This window comes from Pinus tabuliformis, chromosome 8, assembly GCF_031772625.1.
Source record: "Pinus tabuliformis cultivar Carrire ecotype Pingquan chromosome 8, CPIR1, whole genome shotgun sequence".
Lineage (NCBI taxonomy): Eukaryota > Viridiplantae > Streptophyta > Pinopsida > Pinales > Pinaceae > Pinus > Pinus tabuliformis.
In genome coordinates, this window is record NC_142294.1 from 38,772,117 (window position 1) to 38,799,605 (window position 27,489).

The window sequence follows — 27,489 nt, forward strand, 5'->3', positions numbered from 1 at the left end:
GTTACGCTTGAAATATCAACTTTTGGTCTAAGCCGGGTAATCGACAATGACTCTATTATGCAGGTTGTTCTAACTAAAATTGACATATCATATCACTGAATATTTAAAACCTGTTTCTAATGGAGATAAACCTTTGAATTAGCTCTCATTTGGCTTTGGAATCACTCAATTTCGACGAAAAATAAAGAAGTTGTGATTAAAACACTGCAGGTTAGTATGATTGGCCACTGCTCTCCCGCAAGTAACAAATAAATTTTACTTTGTTATTTTCTCCTTGGATTTGTTCTATAGAGTAACTACTTGTTAGTTTTTTTGCATAATTCTTGGATTAGGGGAGCCGTGCACCTCTCTTTCTCCATGATTTAATGTTTTATTGCAAGTAGACACTCGTTTTTTGCAGGTCCTAGGAGAAAAAGAACGTCAATTTATGGACAAGTGATTCTTGAAACAAATTTTAATAAAACAAAAGAATTTTATCCAAATCATTACCCAACGGATTCATAATAGAACAAATGAAGAATTGATTTCCATTTGAAGATTCATGTCTTGTCACTGCTGCCAAAACATTTTTCAAAAAGATCATTTTTTTTACATAATATCATAGCTGTTGTAACTTAATTTACATATTGTTTTTAAATAAAATGTTGTTTTTTTCTAATTTCTCTTATATTTTGTGTTTCAGGTGTTGCTTCATTCAAAGTGCAACTCATCATCAGCATCAATGTAGTGAACAGCTAATTCATTCTTTGTGTGTTTGCATTTTATGGTTGTGTATTTTGCTGTTCCTTTTCTGAAGGGACAGCATTTATGTGCATTTTTGTCGTTCCAGCTGTTCCTTTTTCAAAGGGACATCATTTTCGTTTTGCTATTTATTTTCTAAAGGAATAGCACTTTTTGGTTCAGCCATTCATTTTGTTGTTCCTTTTTCACAGTTCATTTTGTTGTTCCTTTTCGAAATGGAACAACACTTTTGCACTTTCACGTTTTGTTGTTCCTTTTCGAAATGGAACAACACTTTTTCACTTTCACATTTTGCTGTTCCTTTTCGAAATGGAACAACTGTTGTTCCTTTTCGAAATGGAACAGCACTTCTGCACTTTCACGTTTTGCTGTTCCTTTTCGAAATGGAACAACACTTTTTCACTTTCACATTTTGCTGTTCCTTTTCGAAATGGAACAGCTGTTGTTCCTTTTCGAAATGGAACAACACTTCTGCACTTTCACTTTTTGCTGTTCCTTTTCGAAATGGAACAACACTTCTTCACTTTCACGTTTTGCTGTTCCTTTTTGAAATGGAACAGCACTTCTTCACTTTCACGTTTTGTTGTTCCTTTTTGAAATGGAACAACACTTCTGCACTTTCACGTTTTGCTTTTCGAATGGAACAACACTTCTGTACTTTCACGTTTTGTTGTTCCTTTTCGAAAGGGACAACACTTCGACACTTTTCATTTTTGATGTTCCTTTTTCAAAGGAACGGTACTTTTGATTTTTGTTGTTCCTTTTTCCAAAGGAACGACATTCGCATTCTCACATTTTTTTTTTGTGTGTATTTTTGCTTTTTGGTGTGCATTTCCTTTGTTGTTCCCTACAAGGAATAACACTTTTTTGAGTGTTTTTGCTGTTCATTCAAAAAAACAACACTTTCGGGTTCATTCAAAAAAGCAACACTTTGGGAGTATTTTTGAGAGCAACCCTTTTCTTCCTCTTGTGGGATTATTCCTAATTCATCTCAACCACATTTTACTGATTCCCTTCCATGGCATGAAGTACACTACTTTTATGAGGACAAGAGTTATCGATTCTATTGAAGCGAGTTAATATCATTCACGTTATGATCTTTAACAGGACAGCTCCTTGATGATAGATTTTTTCAAAAGGGACACAATTATTTATATACTACTTTACTGCATTGTTTTCTGTTGAACATGATATTGATTGATCATCTTAATACCATGCTGGTTCCATCATCCCTGGTTATAATCTTCTCTGTCTGTAATAAATGAGATTATGGGTATATTTTTTCTATTGACATCTTCAACTTCTTCCGCCATCCCTGCTCTTAAGGAGTACTGAGCCTCCCTCTTTTTATCATAAAAATGTGTAAATATAACAAAATTTTGTTCCCAGATGGAGGATAGGGGGTCTCATTACGAGCCAGCCTACCATGTTCATAAGGATGTAACAGAGTGACATTCCCGTTATGGCCACCACACCAGGGTTATGATCCATTGGATAGCCAAATTATCCTTGGAACAGGAGGTCTCATCACGAGCCGACCTGATCACTTTTTGCTACATCCCAGTGAATGGCAGTGTGATTATCTGGTTACCACGCCAGCACACTGATCTCTTCTGTAGAACAACACTGTAACTCTCCATTTATAAATTGAGGATCCTGGCTCATATGGGTTAAAAAGCAACCCTGCCGAGGCTATGGACGTCTGCTGGCAGTAGTGGCTCTGCTTATGGTATTGAAGTTATATCTTATCGTCAATTATTATTATAATACCCTTTTCTTATTTTTTCTTTTTATCAGAGAAGTTATTTCCTTAACTTTTTCCCTGTTTTGAACCTTTATGCATGAGAAATTGTTTTATGATCAATCACATCATTTTCAGCTAGAATACCGTCAGCAAAGCATCTTTTTAGCATATTGTTGTCCTTTTTCGTTTTGCATAAACTATCATCAATCCAAAACATCCTATCTCTTATTCATAACTATCTTTACACACTTTGCTCTCAATATAACCATAACTTTCATCGTCCTATCATTGATATGTGTACTCTGCTTCATTTACTATTGTATTGTTCACTCCTTTGCCTTGTCATCAACACCACCCCTTTCATATGCTTTATGGTTATATTAGAGGGGGGGGAATGTCTGCATTATGGAATTGCATGCGATATGATTACTACACTCTGCCATAACTTGTTGATTTGACAAAAGTTTTTCTGACTGAAAGTTTTGCATGCATCTTATCTATTTCTATTCAAAACTAACACTATGGATTCAAGAACATTGTATGCAAAATAGTGCTTTGTTTACAGGAGAACAGCATGTATGGGCATAATTCTATTCGTAGCATGACCACACTATTGCACTTCACAGTAAAGGCTCGCGAACGTGAACAATTCTTCAGACATGATGTGCTTCCCTGGATTCCACCTTTTGCATCACTTTTAGCACCAACTCTGCCTACATCAGCTTCAACAACTGCCAGTATTTATATGTCATTCCACATTTTTGGAGGTAAAACTTGAGGTAAATTTGCATAGTTTTCTAATTTATTATAAATTTAGGAGAATCTAATGAAAATCCATTTTGAGCATTATTTGTCATCCTTCATTCCACATCTTTACCACTTCCCCTTTTTCAGTAGCATGTCATTTTCGAGTGTGGGGGAGTGTTCATTTCATTCATTTCTTTCTTATGACCACGCCATTCATATTCTTTATCATCCATTGCTATTCTTATTCATTCTCAACACCTCCCTTATTTCATGTTGTTTTACACCAAGCATAGAATTCAACAACTGGTAGCAACCACCTCTATTTGTTTTCTAGCATCGCATGAGGACATGCTAATTTTTCAGAGAGGGGGAGGAATTGCTATGCATGATGGATGTTTTCTACTTTCTTCCTTATTTAAGGCATACAATTTCATTTTCACACAGTGCAGAAATTGATTTCCACATATTTTTAAAACTATGAACTCCATTCTTGTGATCTCTAGGAAACACAAACATACTATTAAAATACACATACATAGATAAATTCAAGATAAATTGGTTCATAAAAATTTCAGAAATCATGCACTCTCACCTACAACCATTTTGTTTATATCTCATGATCCGTGCATCAAAACAATCCGATTTTTGGATCATAAAGGCATTCATATATTATAAATTTACTTGTCAAATTTCAACAAAAGCTGGGTTGTAGTTTTTGACAAAATGGTTAATAAAGGTTGTTGTTATTTATATTATATTTTGCTGCAACTTAATTGTTATGCCTTCATCAAGATTCCTAAAATTGAATATTCATTAATTGAGGAAGAATTCATTTGTTCTATCCATTTCATGCGCTGAGATGAACATATTTTTTTATCGCTTGGTTAACACATGGGTTTTGTCTTTGGGTTGCATGAAGACATGCAATATATTCAGTTTTCGTTGCATGAGGATATGCAACATATTGAGTGTGGGGGTATGTTGGGCCATGAATACGACCACTTTGTAACACTTATTTCATCCATTTTTACTCTTCTCTATTATATCATCTATTATAATTTATCATTTAAATCCATTTTATAAATGATTTATGCTCTCATGGATGAATATTATTTATTCTCCTTTATTTCTAATAAATTGATGATTATGCATTATTTTATCAATGATAGTTATAATAAGTTGGTTATAACATTATTCACCATTTTTAGCCTTCAAGGTAACTTCCAGATTGAAGATTTGATTTTTAAATCTGCCAACTCAGAAATTCGCTGGTTTAAGGAGTGACAGTTTTGCGGTTGAGATTATGAGAAGATGAAGACAAATTTGAGAAATCCGGAACATGGGTTTTGTCCAAAACGGGCCCAATTAACTTTGTCAATGAATGGTTTGCCCAAATTCGGCTTGTACAGAGAGAAACGTAGGGTTCTTTGAGCACGACCAACTCAGAAATTCGCTGGTTTAAGGAGTGATAGTTTTACGGTTGAGATTCTGAGCAAATGAAGACGAATTTGAGAAATCTGGAACATGGGTTTTGTCCAGAACGGGCCCAATTAACTTTAGCATAGAACGGTTTGCCCAAATTCGGCTTGCACAGAGAGAAACGCATGGTTCTTTGAGCACAATTTTCTCAGATTTGCAGTTGCGGTCGTCCTCCAAATCTCAGTTGCAAAGCCAAATTCGCCTTGTTCTTGTTGATCAAATGGTTAGAAGCAAACCAATTTTGTAATAGGAATCATGTTGTACTTATCCTTATTGTAACTTCTCTCTGATCTCTCTCTATTTAAATGAAAACAGAGATCAGAGATGGGGATGATTTGGGGGAGACTTCAGGATGACTTTGGGGATTCGAATGATGGCGAATTGATGATTTGAATTAGAGATTTAGAAGCACAGATTCACGATAACATAGGAGGAAGGAAGGATTGTTTTATGCTGTAAGTCTCAAAGCTTCAACTATTGTAATGATTTCACTATTTAATGATTAATACATAATTTGGGCGTTGTTGTTCACTCTTTTCCTTCTGAAGTAACCCAGCAGCGTCCGCTGGCGGCTAAGGGCCCAGCCTCTGGCGGAGTATGATGCTGATGTGTATCATATATTTAAAATTGCTGCTGTGTGACAGTTTGTTTTCCTTTTCATTTCTTTAAATTGTTTTGTCCAGCGATCTTTTGTTTATGAACATTTCGCAGAAATTACTTTGTTATATTGAAATCATAATTGGATTGCGTGAGTGATAGAATTATTAATTATAACTTGAAATGTACTACTGATAATTTCGATCTAATACTGCGCTGTCTAATTAAGAACCGTGGTCCATTTAACTGCTGCTCATTTATAATTGCCATGGTTGTTCAATTAAGTTACTACTCAAATATAACTGCCATTCTAGTTGCTTCAATAACTGCGATTAATGTTCATGCTGCTAGATTAAGGTTGCTGATTCAATTACATTTATAGTTTGATGTGTCTTTCCAATTACTTAGTTTTGTTGTTCGGTTCCTTTAATTCCAGTTTGTTGTTCCATTTACGATCGTTCCATTTTAGACTTGCTCTTCCATTTCCTATTTGCTGTTCTATTTTACTTTCTGTTGTTCCATTTACTTGCATTTGCTGCTTTGGTGTGAGAGAAGGTCTAAGGCTGTAGTGAGCCTCAGCAGTCGCTGCCTAGCTCCCAGACCTATGGTCCATGCTCTAATTTCCTTTCCATCAATTTCTAGAGGGATGGGTTATCGCTTCCGCACCCTTGACTGATAAGTTGTCTTGTGTGATTTTATCCTTTTGAAGTAATTTAGTCATAGTTTAGCATCCGTCTACTCTTGTGTTCTCTGAACGCTGTACTACTAAACATTACTCTTGAGTAAATAGCCGCCTCAGACTGAGTACACTCTTGAAATAAAAAGTCGTCCCTGGGTTGACAATTAATGTGAAGGTAATTAGGAGTTCAAAAGACACATTTTTATCACTCCACACCGTGTAAGAAAGATTCAGGAGTTTGAGTAAACACGGACGACTGACCAGACATATTTACAGGAGTATAAATACCTCCAGGTGGAAAGGGAGTACGAGGTGTAGAAAAACCTACCCCTGAGTTGTCTAAATAATTGGTTAACGAAAGGTACCAAGTAGTACTTCTAGGAGGAGTGTAAAAGATAGATTCACGCTCCCTGAGCTCAATAGTAAGTTGATCTTCAAGGTTAGAGACGTCTATTTCTTCCTATGGAGCAAGTTCTTCGATAGCAATCAGACCAGTAGGAAGATTTTTGGTGATAACTCGTTCTACTCTTGGTGAATCTGGAACACTAGAAGTCGAAGTAACAGGTTCAGATATTTCAGGTTCTTCGCCTGTATCACTAGCAGACGAAAAACTACCAACAAGCTCAGAAACTGTAACAGCTTCGGGATTATAACTTGTCTCCAGACCTTGGTAATCTGAATGGACTACCAAGGAAGATTCTCCTTCTTCAGGTGAACCTACTCTACTGCCACTAGGAGGAGTTACAAGGACCTTCAAACCTTCTAGATTACTGGGGTCGTCTCAAGGAGGTTCACCCCTAAGTCTATGGGATCTTCTCAACAATTCGGCCACAGAAACAACTTCAGGAGACTGGCCCCAAAGTCTACGGGACTGTCTCGGTAATTCTGCCACAGTTAAAAACTTTTAACTACTACACACGAAAACAAAGTAAAATCTCAAATCAAAACCACCTAAAGTCTCTAAAGAACCAAACAAATTTGAATCACACGCCTAAAGAATCTAGGGCGTCAAACCAAGCACAAACAGTAGCCTTCCAGACCGAAAACGCTAGTTGGAGATGAAACCCAACATCGCCGGATTCAGTACAAAAGTGGCGGGTGGAACAGTTACCCCGACAACCTGCTTAATGAATAGACCGGCACAAGTTCCTCCACTTTAACCGTCTCGAGTGAAGTGAACCCCCCGGAAAATCCAAGTGAGTCTAGCCGACGTCTGCTCCAGGTACAGTGGGATCTTCCCTCCACCGTCACCTTGGTAGAATCCTAAAGATAATGGTCACTAAGGTTACCAACCGCAACAAATGCACTTGGGGGAACAGTCTACACTCTGACAACACGCAAGGGCAGAGTATCAAGCTCAATCCCCTTGCCGATTCCTTGACAATAATCCAAGGTTTACCGACAAGTGACCCCTGGCTCCTCGACAATGGTTAATCCGAGGTTTACCATTTGTAATACGTGCGTGTCTGGCGTCGTTCCCAACGAGGGAGGATTGATCCCCGCACTGGTTCGGACACGAGCTCGTGCTTCTCCTTTAAGAGGAGCTTTCCCAGAGTACAAATGAGACAATTGGATTTATTCTATCACAAGATAAGCTACTTGTTTGGTTTTGTTGTCTTGGAGAGTTAATTACTCTCCTACTCCAAGACACTAGCCTGATCTAAATTGGTGTTTCAAAGCCCTAGTAAATAAAAGTTACTACGTTGATTTTACTTTAAGCATTAATTTTATGGTTTTTCTTAAAGACAAAAGGTAGCGGAAGTGAAACCAATGGTGTGTAGACTCGACTCAAACCACTACAAAGATGCACCTAAGATGATTTACGCTACTTTTCTCTTTCAATGAAATTCCTAACTAAGAGAGTTGAGAAATGCAAATTTTATAGAAAACAACTTTCTTAGTAAAGACAATCAAAGAAACAATTCTCTTTATCTTTTCAAGCATACAAACATGACCACTCCTTACGTGCACGAAAAACTCTTTTTCTTTCAAAATCCCTCAAAACTACTTGAAACAAAACTTTTCAAAGGAGATGTTTTTGTATTTTCTCTTATTTAATAAAGCATATAAATCTATTTTAATGAAAATCAATCTCAAAAGTTATAAAATCTATGAAAACTTGACTCGCAAGCAAATCAAAAAGAAATTTACTCTAAGAAAACCTAACGAGACAAAAGCCTACAAAGATGATTCTAGGTTGTTTTACTTGACCAAAATCAAGTCAAGGACCAGCTAATGCAGAATCAAAAGACCAGTCAAAACAAAACTCAAATCTTTTTGTTCTTTTTGTAAAATGGAATTCAATACTCAATCAACAAGTACTTCGAAATTTGCCAAAGAGACAACTCAAAGGTAAGTTGCTCTCACAGGTAGACTTTATGACAGGTCCGACTTCTAAGAAGGCTGACAAAACCAGAGAGATCTAAGGCTTGACAACTTCTACCGCCAAAGTCACTACAAGACCTACTCAAAAATCAAACCCTAGGGCTTAAAGTTCTATGAAATCCACTAAAACACTCAATGCTATCGAAACAAGTTCAGGTGAAGATCTTTGACAAGAGACTAATGGATCTAGGCAGTAAAAACTAAGAAAAAGCAAAATCTAAGAGGAAAAATGTAAAAAATGGAAATTTCTTAATTTTTAGCAGGGTATGCAGGCAACCGGTTAAGCCAGGTGCGGGCCCGCTCTGTGCACACAGCAACAGTGCATACAAGTACGCACTGTGCAATACTCAGAGGGTGCATACTACTGAAAAAACCAAGAAAAACTAAATTCAATCTGACCCTAAGCTAACCCACCCAAATGCAAAGTCACAGAGCCAAAAACCAGAAAATAAATGACTTTTCTCAGATCAAAGTTGCATACAAAGGAAAAGACTTTCACATCAATGGAGTCCCCAGTGGAGTCGCCATTTTGTCAGGCGGAAAGAGTCGATAGTGCGAACACAACCAACCTCCCTAGGAGCCTAAGACTCTCTAGTGACAAACAAGACAAACAAGAGCAATCCTTCTCTAAACATGCATTTACTATATAAGAGATCAAGTGTTTAGATCCTACCTGTAATCCAACGTTGTTGTAGCAGTCCAGCCTCACTGATCCGGATGAGCTCCTTCTTCACTTTGAAACCTGCATCCACTAACAATCAAACGATTAAATAGCACTTGATAATCTCATAGAATAAAACATATTTAACATATAGACCAAGGAGTACATGAAACAACTCATAAATAACAAGTTATTGAGAAGAATGGACTCATTTGCATTAATAGGAAACAAAAGGAACAATTACAACCTGAGCCTTGGTGTTGTGCAAGTCCCTCCCAGGGTCCATCAAGAGTTCTCCTTTACTTTGACAAAGCTCACCCACTTCCAAATAGAACAAGCAAAGATGGTAATCTCTCCTCACAAGCTTCTAAATGGGAGTCCTAATTCCAGCAGCATCTACCCTTAGAAATGTTTAGCTTCCAACCTCTTCTCCTTCTGGCCCAATGCCTGTATTTATAGTGGTCTAGAGGAAGTTATTCAGGTCCACCATCAATGGGATAATCCCCTCTTTGGATGGGATAGCTCCCTCATTGATGGGATAAGTTCCTCTTTGGTAGGGGTACATGAACCATCTGGAGGCGCTCAATACACGTCGAACAACCTTCTAGAATGCTCTAGAAATGACCACAAGTAACTTTTTAAAGATGAAACTTGCGCATTTTGACCTTTACAGGGGTACGCACCTGCCCCTTTACATACAGAGCGTACAAGTACGCAGCTTTTGTGAACATTGGGTGCATACCCGCAGGTAAGGTTGAGAGAACCTGCGTACCCAGAGATAAATACATTTATAAAGACTTTCTCTCTTCTTGGAGTTTGACATGGAGAGCAGAGGCATAAGACTTGCCTAAGAGGATAACATGACTGTTGATAGAGCCATACTAACTATAAATAGTCATGGTGACATTTTTTAGTGTAACAAGCTTTCCCAATGGATTTTTTTACCATGGATTTCAAGATATGTGCTAATATTCCTTTCCAAAATGAGCCCATATAGTTTTGATAAAATGTGGTTGATCATTATAGTCCTATAGTTAGAGGGAATGTTTTTATCCCTACTTTTAAATATAGGCACGATAAGAATTTGTGTCCACAACTTAGGGAAGTCATGTTTAACTCCCAAGTTGAGGAGATTGTGCAAGTGCGAGGTGAGGAGGGACCTCCCAATTTTGAGAATTTTAGCTTGGTACCCTTCAATATCCATAGATTTCCCGTTAGCAGGTTTCTTATTCTCAGATTCCACATCTTCCAAAGAAAATGTATCTCCCTCTACAAAAGTGTTTGTGATGTTGCTCATGGTGTCTGGGGAGTCATAAAGGTGCCTAAGATAGACATCCCATTCCTTTAAAGGGATCATATTATTTTCTTTCCATTTACAAACAAGAATGTTCCTCCAAAACTTTCTAGCCTCAGCTTTAGCGAGCTTAATGTGATGATCTTGCCTCTTGTTTATATTATCCCTTTTTTTCCTTTTGACAAGAGCTTTGTATACCTTGATTTTGTCATGCTTAATAGTTTCGTTGTGATAATATCTAATCGCTTTCCTGACATATTTACAATCATTTTCATGCCATGGGTTGGAAGTCCTATTGTTGTTATTATATGGTACTTCCTTAGAGAAATTTTTAATGATAGTGGAGAGGATAGTAATAAAATTTTGGTAGATGTGGTCAATGTTATCATTATATGTTAAAGAAACTAACTTCATTGTTAAAGCTTTTAAGAAGAGATCAGTTTTACTTTTGTCAAAATGCATGTGCCTTTGACTCTCACCATTCTTATGTGTGGGGCTAGTGTACATATCAAGGTTAAGGGTTAAGGAGAGAGGCCTATTGTCAAGGTTAGGCTCATGGTCGTTTCAGAGGTCACAATTAACAATATGGCGGAGAACTTGGGTATCAAATATTGCATATTCCACAACATTGTTTCCGCATCCATGAATATAAGTCACCTAGCCAGAAGCAGGCCACTTATTGACCCCATTACAAATAATCCGGTCTTGTGAGTGTCGAAAAGGTTCTCAACATAGTCTTGGGAATTTATTTGGAATTTACTAGGGAGAACATAATCTTCATCAAGCCATAAGGGGTTAGGGTTAGAGTTATTACTTAATAAAGTGGCAAGTCCCGCAAGAGGATGTTTCCCTCATTCTTTAGGTTGTGGATATTTGATTCTAGGTTAATGAAGGGGAAATTCTTATTTAGGTTGTTCTTGTTATAGGAAGTAAAGTTGAAGGGAGCAAAGTAACAAATTGCAAGGAAAATTCTATTCCATTAATAGGGTTTTTTTTAGATATTTGTAATTCACTCATTTTTAGATATGGAGTTGACATGTAACATTTTAAAAAATATTTATAACAAAAATAAATTTATATAGAGAGATTCTTATGGATATATGTCTTATACTTTTAAATATGATATGAGCATATATTAAAATTTTAATGTATGCAATGTGAATCATAGATAGAATATTTCAATGTCATATATATATATGAATGATTAGTTGAAAAAATTAATATGCATTTTTTTTTTATGTAGAGAGTCCTATGGATATGTGTTTTCTACTTCGAAATATGAGGGGGGCATGTATTGACATTTTAGAGTGTAGAATATGAATCATTAAAAAAATACTTTAATATGAACTATATCTCTCTATATATAAAAAAAAAATAACATTTGATTAGTTAAAAAATTTGAATATGGTTTTTTAATATAAAGAGAGAGAATACTTATTCTAGGTTGATCAGTTATTTATATCTGGAGTTTAGAGGTTCAACTTGACACGGTTCTTTTTAAAGTTATTTTTGGGGTTGTTATTTATATCTGGAGTTTAGGGGTTCAACTTGACACAGCTTTTTTTGAAGTTATTGTTGGGTTGTTAAGCATTTACTCTGCAACTCTGTGGTGCTCTTTTATTTTTTTATCTACTAATAATTACATTGGCAGATGCTTTTATACAAATATATTTTTAAGAAAGTATCGGCCTATTGCCATTAACTGTTTTGTTTATTTTTTGTTTGTTTGTTATGAATTGCAGAAATGAAGAAGCAGGTGAGTAAGCTGGTGTTGGTCTTTCTTTTATGGATTGTCGTGGTGCTCTTGCCATGTAACATTTTAAAAAATATTTATAACAAAAATAAATTTATATAGAGAGATTCTTATGGATATATGATATGAGCATATATTAAAATTTTAATGTGTGGAATGTCAATCATAGATAAAATATTTCAATGTCATATATATATATATATATAGTTGAAAAAATTAATGTCTTTTTTTTATGTAGAGAGTCCTATGGATATGTGTTTTCTACTTCGAGATATGAGGGGGCATGTATTGACATTTTAAAGTGTAGAATGTGAATCATAAAAAAATACTTTAATATGAACTATATCTCTTTATATATAAAAAACTAACATTTGATTAGTTAAAAAATTTGAATATGGTTTTTTAATATAAAGAGAGAGAATACTTATTCGATTAATAAGTTTTTTTAGGGAAATTCCTAATTCATTCATTTCTTTTAATATGATGTTGACAACAATTTAAATATTAATAATAAAAATATATTCCATATGAGAAGTATAATATATATCGAGAGAGAGAGAGATTTGTTTCACTCATTTTTAAATATAGAGTTGACATTTAACATTTTTAAAAATATTTATAATAAAAATAATTTTATATACAAAGTACTATAGATATATGTTTTCTACTCCCAAATATGAAGTGCCCATATATTAACATTTTAATGAGCGGAATTTGAATCATAAATAAAATATTTCAATTATATATATATATATATATATATATGCATTTTTTTATTAGTCTTACCCCTATATGTTTTCATGCATGAACATTTTAATGTGTAGAATGTGGATAATAAAAAAATAGGTCAATGTCAACTATATATATGTATAACATTTGATTACTTAAAAATTTTGAATATGATTTTTTTATATAAAGAAAAATAATACTTATTCTATTTTATTAATAAGTTTTTTTAGGGAAATTTGTAATTCATTCATTTTTTAATATGATGTTGATATGTAACAGTTTAGATATTAATAATAAAAATATATTCTATATGAGAACTATATATAAAAAAGAAAAGCCCAGAAATATTATTATACTAAGCTAGCCTTTAATATTTGAACCATTATAACATAAATTTATATATATAATATTACCATTTATTGCTATATAATGAAGTTTGCTTATTTATTTTTAAACATTCTGAGTAATACAAAAAAAATTCACATGGTGAGACGTTCTCTGCTTGAGGGATTTCTTTTATTTTTGTTAATGAAGTCACACAGTTTTTTCTAACTTCAAATGTTGTTTGTATTTCTGGTGTTTCTTTGTTTGTATTTCTGGTGCCAACAGATTCGAGGTTCAACTTGACACAGTTTTTTTTTAAGTTATTGTTGGGTTGTTGGTGCTCTTTTATTTTTTTATCTACTAATAATTAACTGTTATCGGCCTATTGCCATTAACTGTTTGTTTATTTTTTTGTTATAAGTTGCAGAAATGAAGACCAAGTATCAGCCCTTTGCCACTAACTGTTTTGTTATTTTTTGTTTGTTTGTTATGAATTGCAGAAATGAAGAAGCAGGTGTTGGTCTTTCTTTTATGGATTGTGGTGGCGCTCTTGCTCGTCGGACAATCAGGTGTTACTAATACTTTAATTACTATTAAACTCATCTAATGTACATCCTTCATGACAACTGACTATAAATGGATGAGATTGCAGAGTGTGGTTCAACCCCAGGACTGCCCTTCGGAAGTGGAGGTTGTTTCAAAGTGCCCACCTGCCAGGACTGCCCTTACCCAGGGTGCCAAGATGATTATAGAAATTGCTGCATTGTGCCATGAAGTACTGTGCAGCTTGTTGGAGAGTGCCCACCTGCCAGGACTGCGGCTCCATAATGTGCCATGAAGATTATTGCTGCATTACGCTCTAAAATTCTTGAATATTTAAATGCTGCTGGGCATCTTGCATAAATAAACATTTGTTAGAATTTGCTGTGGCTCCATGCAATAGTTACACGATGATGATGGAACGCTGACATCTAAATATAGATTTATATGTTGGTGGTAGTCCTCAATATTTAAATAAAATTTAAATATTTGTTATATTTATTTTCCCTATAAATGGATGAGATTGCAGAGTGTGGTTCAACCCCATCAGCGCCGATCGGAAGTTGTCCAAATTACTGTGTAGCTTGTTGGAAAGTGCCCACCTGCCAGGACTGCGGCTCCTTAATGTGCCAGGATGATTATTGCTGCATTACGCGCTAAAAATTCTTGAATATTTAAATGCTGCTGGGCATCTTGGATAAATAAACTTTTGTTAGAATCTGCTGTTGCTCCATGCAATAGTTACACGATGATGATGGAACGCTGACATCTAAAAATATAGATTTATATGTTGGTGGTAGTCCTCAATATTTAAATAAATATTTGTTATATTTGCTTCGTCAATTTTTTTTTATGTTACTAGGGATGATAATGGAAGGCTAAAATCTCATGCAGTTTTTGTGAGGATGTAATATTTTAATATATATAATTTTTTTGTTATAGGTTGTTTTTATTTGTTTAGTCAATTTTTTTTGGTTACGAAGCATATAATAGAAGGCTAAAATAAGTATGCAGTTTTGTTAGAGAGTAATGTTTTAATGATGATGATGATGATGGTGGTTAACGTCCAGTGAGACCAAATTGGTCTATCGGACCTACAATTTTCTTAATTTTTACTTGTCTGGCTCCTCGTCTTTCTTGGCGAGATTGGTGTTGTAGTTTTCTTTCTTTTCTCTACGGTCTTCCAACTTCCTTTATCTTGCATCTCCTTCATCTCTTCTGGTTCTTGGGACATTGGTGTCTTAGCTTCGCGATCTATAGTCGGAGAAGAAGTTTGGTTTAGGAGATCTATTTCGCTGTTAAATGAAGATTTATTTTCTGCGGTATTCAAATCCTCATAACTGTTGATTTGTTGGGGCGGGCTTTCTCCTTGCTTGCTTTGAGAGTGGTTTCCTTCTTCCTTGATTTCTTGTGACTCAGAGTTTTCGCTAGAATATTCTTCTTTGATAACGGGCAATCTCTGATAACGGCGACGAGTCAATGAGACAGGAGATGTTGTTGGCCCTTTCTCGAATAATTTGTTCGAAATAACTGGAAATTTAGTCATAATTCATTGAGATCATATTTTTATGTTATATAAAATGTATTTTTAAATATATATAAATAAATTTAATATATTTGAACATTTCAAATTAAATAACATAAACTTATAATTTAAAAAAATTATATTAGATTTTAATAAAACTAATTAAAAAACTAAACCAAAATATATTAATTAATTTATGCTTTTAAAAATATTATTATGAAGTAATAATAATTGCATAATCATTGAACTCTAAGCATAGGGTCTATTTCTACCCACCATGAGTAAGTTCAACTTTCTTAAAGGTATGCTGGTAGCAAATGCCCAAAAATAAAAGATAAAAATGAAATTTTATATAAAATATTCCTTAAATATATTTTTTCCATGTAGTATAATAGTAAAAATAAAATTTTAAAAAATTATAATGGTCTTTTTCAATCGTAGTATTATTATAATATCATCATAATTATTAATTACATTTTTTCTCCTTATTAATATATTTAGTTTAAGTTTGATATAGTCTCAATTTTACTTTAAAATTTTTTAGATTTATTTTTTTATTAATAGGAAGAAAAATCAAATTTTAATTTATTTCACTATAATGTATTTTCTTCTTTACATTAAAAAAAAACATTTTAAATATTTTAATTTGAATTATGATATTTGTTAGAAAAAATGAGAGAGAGCACAAAGAGCCATTATACACACAACATCAAACACACTATGTTTTATTGATTTCACAAATTTTATATGTATAAGAATACATGGTATTTTTAGATCATAGAATGGTGGATTTAGATTACTAAAAATAACTTGTACAACTATTAACCTAGTAACTAGCACAATTGCAACTCACCAATACTTGGAAGTCATGGAATTCCAATACCCTCCCTACTTACATGACAAATAAAGAAATTAGGCATTAAAACAATAAATGAATCTTTGTGAAATTTGTGTGATATGGTCATCACTAGCAGTCATATCCACTCTAAAATCTCAAGGTTTCAGCTCATTTCTTCACCACACTTTTGAGCTTCCCACTTGATCCATTTAAGACATAATTGTTGCAGATAATGGAGAATATATAAATTAGGAGAGAGTCAATTCCTAGAACCTTAGATTAGGAATTAGTTCATATTTCTTAAGCAATTGTTCTAACTTCCCTACTTGTGTGAAAATTGAATATTTTTTATTATAAGATGATTGAGGTAGAGCATTATGTTAGAGGCGGTCTCCAGGTGGAGCTCCTCACCTGTGAGCTGCCCAGTTTATCAATAAAGTTGATTCTTTAGTTTTTAACATGGTATCAGAGCTGCAGGGATGGTGAGTCAAAGCCAATATGCTTTGATAGCTACATGAGTGTCCAAGTGACAGAAGAGAGGTCCTCTAGTGGCTTGTGTGAAGAAAGCCTGGTATGGTGAGGAGGCGGAGCAGCAGCACATATTTTTTTTAATCTATTCACAGTCATCATCGCTCTTCCTGAAAGAAAAAGAGCATTGATGATGTGGATCTCAGAGGAAAAAGTGCGATGATTACTCATTTACTTACAGCATTTCTGACAATCGCGCCTGATAATCACGGATCTAATCGGTAAAATCACGATTGTGTTGGTGAGTGAGGAAGATGTTCCCACTGCGGGTCGAGTACTAAGGTGTGGCAGAGTCTGTGTGTTGTCTGCGGTGAGTTGAAGCTGCTGAGAGTTGTCATCGAACATCGGCAATAACGTTTCAAAACCCACAACCAGAAAGCAGAGCCAAAAATGGTGCGGTGAGCTAGAGTGGCCCATGTAACTGGTGGCGCCATGGGTGGACTACTGGGAGTCTTAGCGGTCGGACTATCGTGCGAAGGAGCCTGCTGATATTACCATTTAGCATGGTGATTTAACAGCAGATCAGGCACTTTTTTAACACTTCAAGCTGCGTGGAGGAGTGACGGAACTTTGCACACAAATTCGTCCACCATGTCCAGAAGTAGCGCCAATTAAGTCTAAATTTGGCATCTAAAACAAGCCAGACCAAGGTGGAGAATTCAAGGGTGACTTCATCAAATACTGCAAAGAACACGGAATATAGCAGCAGTTCACAACCTCATTTTGTTGAGGAGTGTAAGGTGTTGTGAATTGTTGTTGTATTCCGTGTTTTTTGCCGTATTTGATGAAGTCACCCTTTTTTAATTCTCCACTTTGACCTGAGCAAAGAATTTTGATGAAATTTCATGTTTGCTTCTCAATCATACTTCTGAATTGCTTGAAGTATTCAAATGCATGAATTTTCTGCCTAAGGAAATACACCCAGGTGAACCTTGTACACTCATCAACAAAAATAAGAAAATAGTAGGCCCCTCCTAACGACCTTGTCTGCATTGGCCTGCATAGATCAGTGTGTACAAGTTCAAGTATATCCCTCTGCTTCCTATCAACAATAGCAAGAAATTCATCTCTATGTAATTTACCAAGGGAACATACTTCACAATCAACATGTATACTCTTCAAAACAGGTTAGAGTATATCCCTCTGCTTCCTATCAACAATAGCAAGAAATTCATCTCTATGTAATTTACCAAGGGAACATACTTCACAATCAACATGTATACTCTTCAAAATAGGTTAGAGTTTCTTCCAGGTGAAGGCATATTCATTAACAACATTGAATGCCTGATTCTGAGCTGTAACATCAGTGGCAACCCACACTTGTTGCTCGGAAACAAGCTCAACGTCGTGTAGGAAAAATGGACCGTGTTGTTCAAAAGTTGGTGTGAACATGGGAGTATGGTTGGACGAACAAGACAATCTTTTGGTACATATATTCAAAGCCACCTCCATCTCTTCGAGTGAATTTTTAAGGTAGGCCTTGTTGAACTTTGAAGGTCATTTTTGGGTTATATCAAGATTCCTTTGTTGGTTTTTTTAAACAAAAAATTGGGATTATAAACAATGTTGGGACAGATTCAAAAATGGGTTTAAATTATTTTTTTCTTTTGAAAAAATGTTAGGTTCATTTGACTAAGGTTGGAGTCATTTTTTTAGAGTTTTTTTAAATAAAAAAACAAAGGGGATCTTTTCCAAGGAATTGTTTTTTAAAGAAAGCACCCATTTTTTTCGAAATTTCTCCTTGGATCTAGAGATAGGTCATTTTTTATTTCTTGAGGGAGACCTTTCAAGATGAACAACCAGATGGTAGAGGATTATCTAAACAAGAGCAATAAGTTTGACGATTCCAACTACTCCAATTGGAAATTTAAGTTGCAGACCATGTTGGAGGGGAAAATGCATGGGCGATTGCAACCGGTGATGAGTTGAAGTCAATCCTAGCTACAAGTGGAACAATAGAAACAATCCAAGACTGGGAAAAGAGGGAGAATAAGGCAAAGGTGCTACTCAAATTGTCTGTGAAATATTGCATTATTCCTCATATTCGAGAATGTAAATCTGCAGCAGACATCTAGACAACTCTCAAAGACTTGTACAAGATCAAGAACACAAATCACCTACTGTTTCTAAAGAGAAAGATTCTCTCCATTAAAATGGAGGAGAATGAATTAGTAGCAGCATTCATCTCTCGTATCAAGGAGCTTAAGAATAAGCTAGGTGACATTGGTGAAACAGTATCAGACACTGATTTGGTCACGATTACCATGAATGGTATGACTGATGATTATCAGATGTTCATCACTAGGTTGAATGCGAGAGAAAAATCCCCCAAGTTTGAAGAATTGATAGGGATCCTAATGCAGGAGGAGGAAAGGCGGATGACCCTGAAACCCTAGAGCTCAAATCTTTCCCTAGTGGCAAAGAAGAAGCCCTTTAGAGGAAAGACAAATGCGGCACACAAAACAGAGAAACCCCACAATGAAAGCCACCTCCATCTCAAGGTATGTTTTCAAACAAAAGTGATTTAGGACCAAAATGTTTGTATTGCAGTAAAGTTGGTCATATAGCTAAACATTTCCGGAAGAAGTTTGATGAAGTTCAACAGAGACACAAGAAGCATGCAGGCCATTTGCTTGATGCAAATCAGAATTCAAATATTAGATTGTCCGTATCTGATTCTGCATTGTCAGCTAAGGAGGATGAAGCAGAAATTTGGTTCGTGGACTCAAGAGCCTCCTCCCATATGACAGGTAAGAGGCAATGGTTTAAAAATTTTAGAGAATCCAGAACTGGTACGAAGATCTAACTTGGAGACGGTAGAGGGTATGAAATCAAGGGATATGGTGATGTCCCTGTCATACTACCTGATGGAAACATTAGGCATATTCATGATGTTATGTATATACCCGAGATAAAAAATAACCTGATTTCTGTATCTAGAATAACAAATCAAGATCTTAAGGTAGAGTTCTTTAAATCTTATTGTGTAATTAAAGACTTGTTGGATCGGATGAAGTCCATTGCAACAGGTGTACGTGTAGGAGGATTGTATAAACTAGATGTCAGAAGTGCGTCACATCAAGCGTTGGCATCATCAGCCATGTTTGCAAAGAATCTATGGCATCAGAGATTTGGGCATATAAACTTCAGTGACCTACTACTTCTTCAGAAAAAAGGTATGGTGAATGGTCTTCCTATTTTGAAGAGTATGCATGTTGACTATGAATCATGTGCCCTTGGTAAATTACATAAAGACGAATTTCCTACTATTGTTGATAGGAAGCAGAGGGATATACTTGAACTTGTACACATTGATCTATGTGGGCCAATGCAGACAAGGTCATTAGAAGGGGCCTACTATTTTCTTTCTTTTTTATGAGTGTACAAGGTTCACCTGAGTGTATTTCCTTAGGCAGAAAAGTCATGCTTTTGAATAATTCAAGCAATTCAGAAGTATGATTGAGAGGCAAACAGTTCATCAAAATTCTTCACTCAAACCATGGTGTATAATTCAAGAAGGGTGACTTCATCAAATACTACAAAGAACACGGAATACAAATAGTTCACAACACCTTACACTCCTCAACAAAACGGGGTTGTAAAAAGGAAAAAAAGAACCCTCATGGAGTGTGCCCACAGTATGTTGAAATGTACGAATCTGACCAATGGTTTTTGGGCAGAAGCTATAAACATTGTTGTGTACCTTAAGAATATGAGTCCTACTAAGTGTTTGGATTATAAAACTCCTTTAGAAACATTTTTTGGCTTCAAGCCTACAGTAAGTCATCTTAGAGTCTTTGGATGTAAGGTTTTTTCTCATGTCCCAAAAGAAGATAGGAAGAAGTTAGATTCAAAAGCCATTAAGTGTACTTTTATTGGATATTGCAATGAGTTTAAGGCTTATAAGTTGTTTAATCCTTCTACTCACAAGGTATTTGTGAGCAGAGATGTGGTATTCCATGAACAGGTAGATGATGGGAACCATGTTCGTAGTTGTTGGGCCATCAAATTAGCATACTTTTTCACCCCATTTTCACCTTTATCCTCATTTTGTCACCTCATTTCATCACATTATCATTATATTTTCATTACCATATGGGTTCATTGTTTCATTTTCCAAAGTTATTTATTTTATGCATTTAAAGTGAATTTATGATTAAAAGTTAGAAAAATAACATGTATTTGCTTAGACCTAAAGGTGGAATGAGTTTGGTGACATGTATAGGTGATTTGGAAGGTTCCAAGACTCAAATTCGAATTCTCTTGAAGATTTGAAGGAGATTTGGGATAGGGGTCAAGCATATCTCATGGAGAAAAATCATGGATAAAGGAATATTTGTCTCATATTGGTTGTAACCATATGAGGGATTAGTGGATCCCCATTAATGAGTTAGTTTCTTAAATTTTTGTATAAATAGGAGCACCTCCTTCATTCCAAAAGGAGAGGACTCTTGGAGCATGTATCCAACTTATGATGGAATAGAATAAAGTTTTATTTCTATAGTTTTAGATATAAATTGTCTTAATGTAGTATATGGAATAATTTGTCACTTTGTTCTTAAGAGAATTGAGTGCACTCTAAAAGGATCAAAGAAACATTTTATTTCATAATAGATCTTATTTCATTTAATTTCCTAGATGTTTGAGGATTTTTTTGTGATTAATGAATGAGTTTTAAATTAAAATCTTATCAGCATATGAGGGGACAACCAAGCGTCTAAGTTAGGCTCTCTCTCCATTTGATTTGCATGATAATTGAAATTCATTCTTTTGCTTTCAAGTTTCAAGTTATTTCATTTCTTATGCTTATGAATGAATCTTAGTTTAGTTTGGATCAGTATACGAGGGGACAATCAAGGGACTAAGTCTCTCTCTCTATTTGAATCTGAACACAATTAAAATTCATTCTCTTGTCTTTATTTCAAGTTTCTGGTTTTATGTAATCAATGATTTCTTTTCAATCTATAATATTGTAGGGAAGGACAACTAGGACCTCCTCAATTAGGAGCCTCTTCCCTTGCATATTATATTGATTCGGAAATCATTTAGTTAGACATAGAGTCAGTTGCCTACTCCTACATATATTTTGCTGGCATCATCACAAGCTTACGAGTATCCCTGGTTGATAATTTAATGAAAAGCAATTTAAGCAATTAAATTACCCAACATTTGGGGGTCGTTGCTGGGGATGGTGCTAAGGGATTAGGCATTAGAAATTTAATTCAGTACTAGTATTTTTCTTTGGAAAAGCTAACTCATGTTGAAAGGATGACTTAATGACAGCAAGATCTTAGTAACATGGGGAAGTATACATAGGGGTTAGCTTTGAATCTCATTTTTAGCTGCATATATAGATCATGATAAATAGGATGCATAAATTTCAATCAATCTTTTCACTATAAGAGTTTCGAACTAATCCATTTATGGACAGGAGATCTAGAATAATATTCATGCATTTGGAGGAAAGACAAGAGAATGAGGACTACATTAAAGATTGGTTTCAAAAGGTGACTAGGCCACAACGCTCTTCCATTCTTCAACAAATCCTAGCATTTAATCCAAATGTGCAATTGATCTCTCATATCCTTGTAAACATTCAGGTATATTTTTCACATTTGGATGTGAGCATACTAGATATTTTGATCCATAAATGGCTTCATTGGAAATACTCATACACTTAAAAAAAAACAAAAGAATCTCGTTCTCAAAATAGAATAGTATAGAATAGGAAAATAAAACCAAGCTTGGAACTATGTTGAAACTATGCCCAAATGTTGCCCATTTAATTAGGAGAAGGAGTGCTTGAATAGTCTTGGCTTGGACTTGGAAATCCACTACAAAGGAGGTCTCCAACATCAAGGCAATGGTTGTATACGTCCCTTTTTTTATTCATTAATATATACATCTAGTGTTTACTTTCCATAAATGTCTAAATATGTATTCATTTAGCATGATGCTCCTCGATCTGTCATGTAGTTTATGATTGATATGTACTATGTATGCTCTTGTACCTCTTGTTGTCTTTTGATCTCTCTTGTAGATATTGAGACACAAGGAATAGAGAGGAGTAAGCATGGAAGCTGAGGGATTGAGATCATCATCAAAGGTTGAGAACTTAACATTAGAGCGAGGTAGGCTTCTCTTTCTCACTTTGCATTTTCAAACATAAACTAGGAAATCTTACATTAGTTTGTTTGGTTTGTTGCTAGACTTACACATTGGGCTAGAAATATTGCTTATGCCTACAGAAGGGATTTATCTTCACATCAAAATGGTGACTCCACTAGGGAGCCTATAGCCTTTTCAATCTCTTCCTTTGATTTGGTATTTTGATCAATTTGGCCGACCATTGAATTATCAATCACTTTGAGCCTGTATAGGTCTGCACCTTGAGTGATCACTACTTTAGAGTGTTAGGTCTGGACTGTTTGTTGAAATTTATTTTTTCCCAGCTTTCTCATCCTGCGCTTTTGCCTGGAACAGTCCTGCTTCCAACACGTTTTTCTTAAGAATAGTCGCGTTGATGACCCTGTCAACACGGGTTTTCCTATATAAAGTAGCATTGGTCCTTGAATGTGATAATTTTTAGGGTCTCTACTGAAAATTGTGGTGTCCTGGTCTCTGAGGTCTCTTCTTTGCTTTCTTTGCATCAATCTTTGTATGTATGCTTTTGATTTCTTTGTGGAATGCAAAAGATTGTCTCTTGCTTGAAGTGGTAAAAAAATCGGATTTTGATTGAGTTTTTCAAGTTTTGAGTCGATTGAGATCTTTGTTCACTACTTGTGTGCTTGAGAATTATTATTGTTCTATTAATTAAACATTGATTTCTCTTTTTCATTTATTAAAGGAATCGATTTTGCATTGAACTAGTTTTAATTTCGAAAAATTTACTTTTCATTAAAATTGCATTAGATCAATTAGATGAAAATTTGAGTCTTTGGAATTAATTATTGGAAATAGATCACATTTTTCAATAATTTAAAACTAAATGGTGCATTAATTGCATTAAATCATTTAAAGGAAGAAAAAAAGCATAATTCATATAAGTGCATCTTAGGAAAAGTGAAAATCTTTTAGTTTTGAAAAGTTGCATTTAGGATTGTGAAAAGTGAAAATCATTTTTACTTTTTGGCATTGCATTTTGGAAGAGAAAGTGAAAGTTAGTAGAGGGAATTTTGTTTACTGCATTTTTTTTTATGCATTATTGACTGAAACTCCTTCCCTTGATTAGTCTAGCTTTCAACAAAATGGAAAGTTTTTCTTTTCTCATATAGCTGCATCTTAGGAATTCTGGTGACATCGTTTTGAGCCCCAAAACTAAAACATAATTCAAGATAAACATTAAAATTTACTCAATTAACCTAAGGAGCATTTGGAACTTAACGCAAACATTTAGGGGTCTAGGCTAGATATGTGTTCCAATATCTATAAACCTAGTAGTTGTCGTTATCTGCCAGCATTGTAGCCCAGGGGTGATATGTCGTTCCACGTATGGAAGTATATAGGATCGTTCTCCAGTACTTTTGGGTATATTAGAGGAGCTCCATGTATGGAAAGTATATGGGAACGCTTTCATCGAATCATTATGCATTAGACAACGCTAACACGGACTTGTGCTCCCTGTACCATCGTATCTATATTGGGAGACCCCTCTAGGTTTCCATCCTTTAGCCATAAGTAACCAAGTCAATCACCTTGTAGATGTAATACCTCAAACATAACATTCAGGGATATTGGCCATCCTTGGTTCCACTAAGGTGTATATTGTGATTCATGGATACTTGGTAAACCCTTTTGCCTAGATTACCCACTTTTTATTTATTTTTGTTAAGTTCTAAAATCAATTAATTGACCACGGAAAAACATCCTTCTTGTAGAAATACTCCTTAGTAAATCTTAGGTTGAGTAATGGCAACAGTTCCTGAGTCTACCAACCAAGGAAACCCCTCTAATGGGAATTCTAATCCTTTTCCTTCTTTTGGAAATGTTGGTGCTCCCTATATGACAACATTTCCACTCCTCGGGTTCACCATTCACCCATGTGGTTCTGAATATCCAAACTGCTCCTCAACCAAGCTCTCCTCCACTTGAATAGTATCAACCTCTGGTTGAGCTTAAAGTTAACTCTTTGCCTTCTTCGCTTGTTCAGCCTTCTTCCTCTTCTTCCTCTTCATCTGGTCAAAGACCGCAAGATAGTAACCATATGGATAAGAAGAAGAAGAAAAAGAATATTAATAAGAAGAAAAATAAGCAAAGTGCTAACCAAGCAGCTATTGCTACAAATGCTACCGATGTAGAAAATTCTTCCTATCAACCCCGAAAAGTTAAATTACCTTGCATGCTATGTAAGGATGACCACCTTCTTAGAGATTGTCTTGGTATTCCCAAGTTCTTAGAAGTGTGGTCCACAGGTTCACATCAACCTTTGTCATCATCCTCTAGAGATCATACTAGTGATAAACCTTCAACTAGTAGTAATAAGATCCATGGGAAAAAGGGAAAGGTCAAATTTCCCTGTAGGTTATGTGAAGGGAATCATCTTATTCACCTTTGTCATTATATGGATGAAGCCTCTAAAGTGTTGGATAACCTTACCGCTTCTCAACCTCGTCTTTTGACTGGTTATCAGAATGTTTCCCCTAATCCTTCACTAGTTGATCAAGTTATTAATCAGAGTTCATCCCTAGTCAATCCCACTCTCTCTAAAATTGAATCCCATGAGTCTATTCCTCACCAACCATTGGTTGAGAAAATGGTTGACTCGACTCCACCTTCAATTTATTGTGTCTATCCTATAGAGAGTGAAGTTCAACCCACTTAGGTTCTCCTCATTTCTTCATATTCCAAAGAATTAAGGGGAAATCCTCCTATTCCCATGGTGCAGGAGGGGGATCCTCATATTCCCACAGTAACGAGGGATCACCCTCCCATTCTCGTAAACACAAGAGGATAGTTTTTCCATTTTGATGGCACCCTCTCGAAGTAGTTTAGTCACTTTCTTTGATTGGAGTTGATTGGCACGATATCATCTTCCTTCCTATGTGCCCTTTCAGATCATAGTACAGGATTATAATATATATGTACCTAACACAATCATAGATGAGGGTGTGTCGATTAGTATTTTGTGTTCAACTACTTAGAAAGCTTTAGGTTCTCTATAGCTTGTACCCATTACCTAGAATCTGTTAGCTTTTAACAAAGGAACCATCCAACCATTAAGGATCCTTCCTAAGTTGCCTATTACTTTGGGAGAAAAAATTGTCTACCTAGATGTGATGGTTTTCCAAGGCCCTTTGGATTTTTATTTACTCCTTGGTTGTGACTATGTTTATGTCATGGGAGCTCTCGTCTCTTCTCCCTTTCATGTCATATGTTTCCCACATGAAGGAATAATTGTGGCCATTGATCATCTTTCATTCGTTGGTCCTAATTTGACTCTTGATCAACCATCTTCCCTAAATGATCCTTGTATGAAAGTGGTATCACCCTCACCACAGGTTAATTATGTGGCCACCTGTTCCGTGCCCACGTCTACTGATGATCTAGTCAATGATATAGTGTGTCATGTACTGGGGGCATTGGAACCTCATCTTTCCATTAGATCCCTTGACATGTATCCCTTCCAGAGTTTTTTTCTCCCTTGTGATGCGAACCTCTTATAATATATGACTTCTTGTAGGTTGTGATCAAGGCCATGAAGATAGTTATTTTACTATGTCAACCTCATTTAAAATGAAATAGGTCCCCATGAGGATAGTTATTTTACTATGTCAAACTCGTTAAAAAATGAAATAGGTCCCGATGAGGATAGTTCTTTTAGTATGTCAACCTCGTTAAAAAATGAAACAAATCCCCTTCCAATTCGAGTCTTTGATTAGATCCTGTAAAATCCCAGTCGATTCATTCACTTGATCTTGTAATTGAACTTTCATTCCTTCCACCTTTTAGTAACCAGTAGCCTACTTAGGTGAATGAAATGAATCTTGGGGGCATGTACCTCAAATTGGCCAATTTGTTCTAACCCCATCCAGATAGCGCGGGCGCGCTGCTCTCTAACTTCTAGGGGTGTGGAGGGTTGTGCCTTTAATCGCATCTCAGCGATTTACAGGTTCAACTCCAACTAAACCTTTTCCATTTTCTCCCGAGCCTCGCGGACTTCGACCGCCAATCTATGGACCCACTCTGCTGCTGGTAACTCTGCCAGCATGGAAAACTCTGGAATGCTCCTGCATGCATACTCTACAGCCTGCTCCAATCTGCTAGCCTGCGTAACCAACTCATCCCTCTCGATGCTGAGCTGGTCCATGTTGATTTTCTGCTCATGCAGGACCTTGATCACTCGGCCTTCCCAGACGCAGAGTTCGACGATGACCCCATCTTACAGCTGGTATAGTATTTCGCATGGCAGGGCGGCCAAGTTCAAACTGACGCTTGTCATGCTGTTCATCGTAGCCCGGTCATCCTCGTTTGCTGCTGCTAACACGCCTTCGGGCAAGATGAAGGTGTTACCCATATGGGCACGCAGCAGCTGTTCGACCTCAACGGTTCTTGCTGCGACATGTTGGGCCATTGTGCCTGTTTGGGGGTGTTGTACCTGTAAACCTTGTAGCTGCGCACTAAGAGCCCCCGAAATAGTGCTCTTCTCCATCCGCAATCCGTGGAGCGCGTCCTCCGCGACTTCGCAAATCGTTTTGATGATATCTAGTAGATCACCTTCTATGAGCGTGATCGGGTCGACGGACGTCTTCGTGGCTTTCCCTTTCTTCCTAGGGGTTATTTTCTCTAGGTCGCGCGGCTGCTTGAGTTGTGTTGATGTCGTACTTGGGTCCACACAGTCCTCCTCCCTATCCACTTCCCCAGTCTGCTGCCCCGAGGACATCTGCTGGCCCTCCTCATCCTCTCTGGTTGGCACAGTTGTGGTCTCT

At 35.9% G+C, this 27,489-nt stretch overlaps 1 pseudogene; it reads right to left on the reverse strand.

The window, feature by feature from the left end:
• Window positions 1-26,870, reverse strand: part of LOC149234017 (protein DETOXIFICATION 41 pseudogene) — a 192,789-nt pseudogene extending 165,919 nt beyond the window's left edge.
• Window positions 26,871-27,489: the final 619 nt, after the last annotated feature.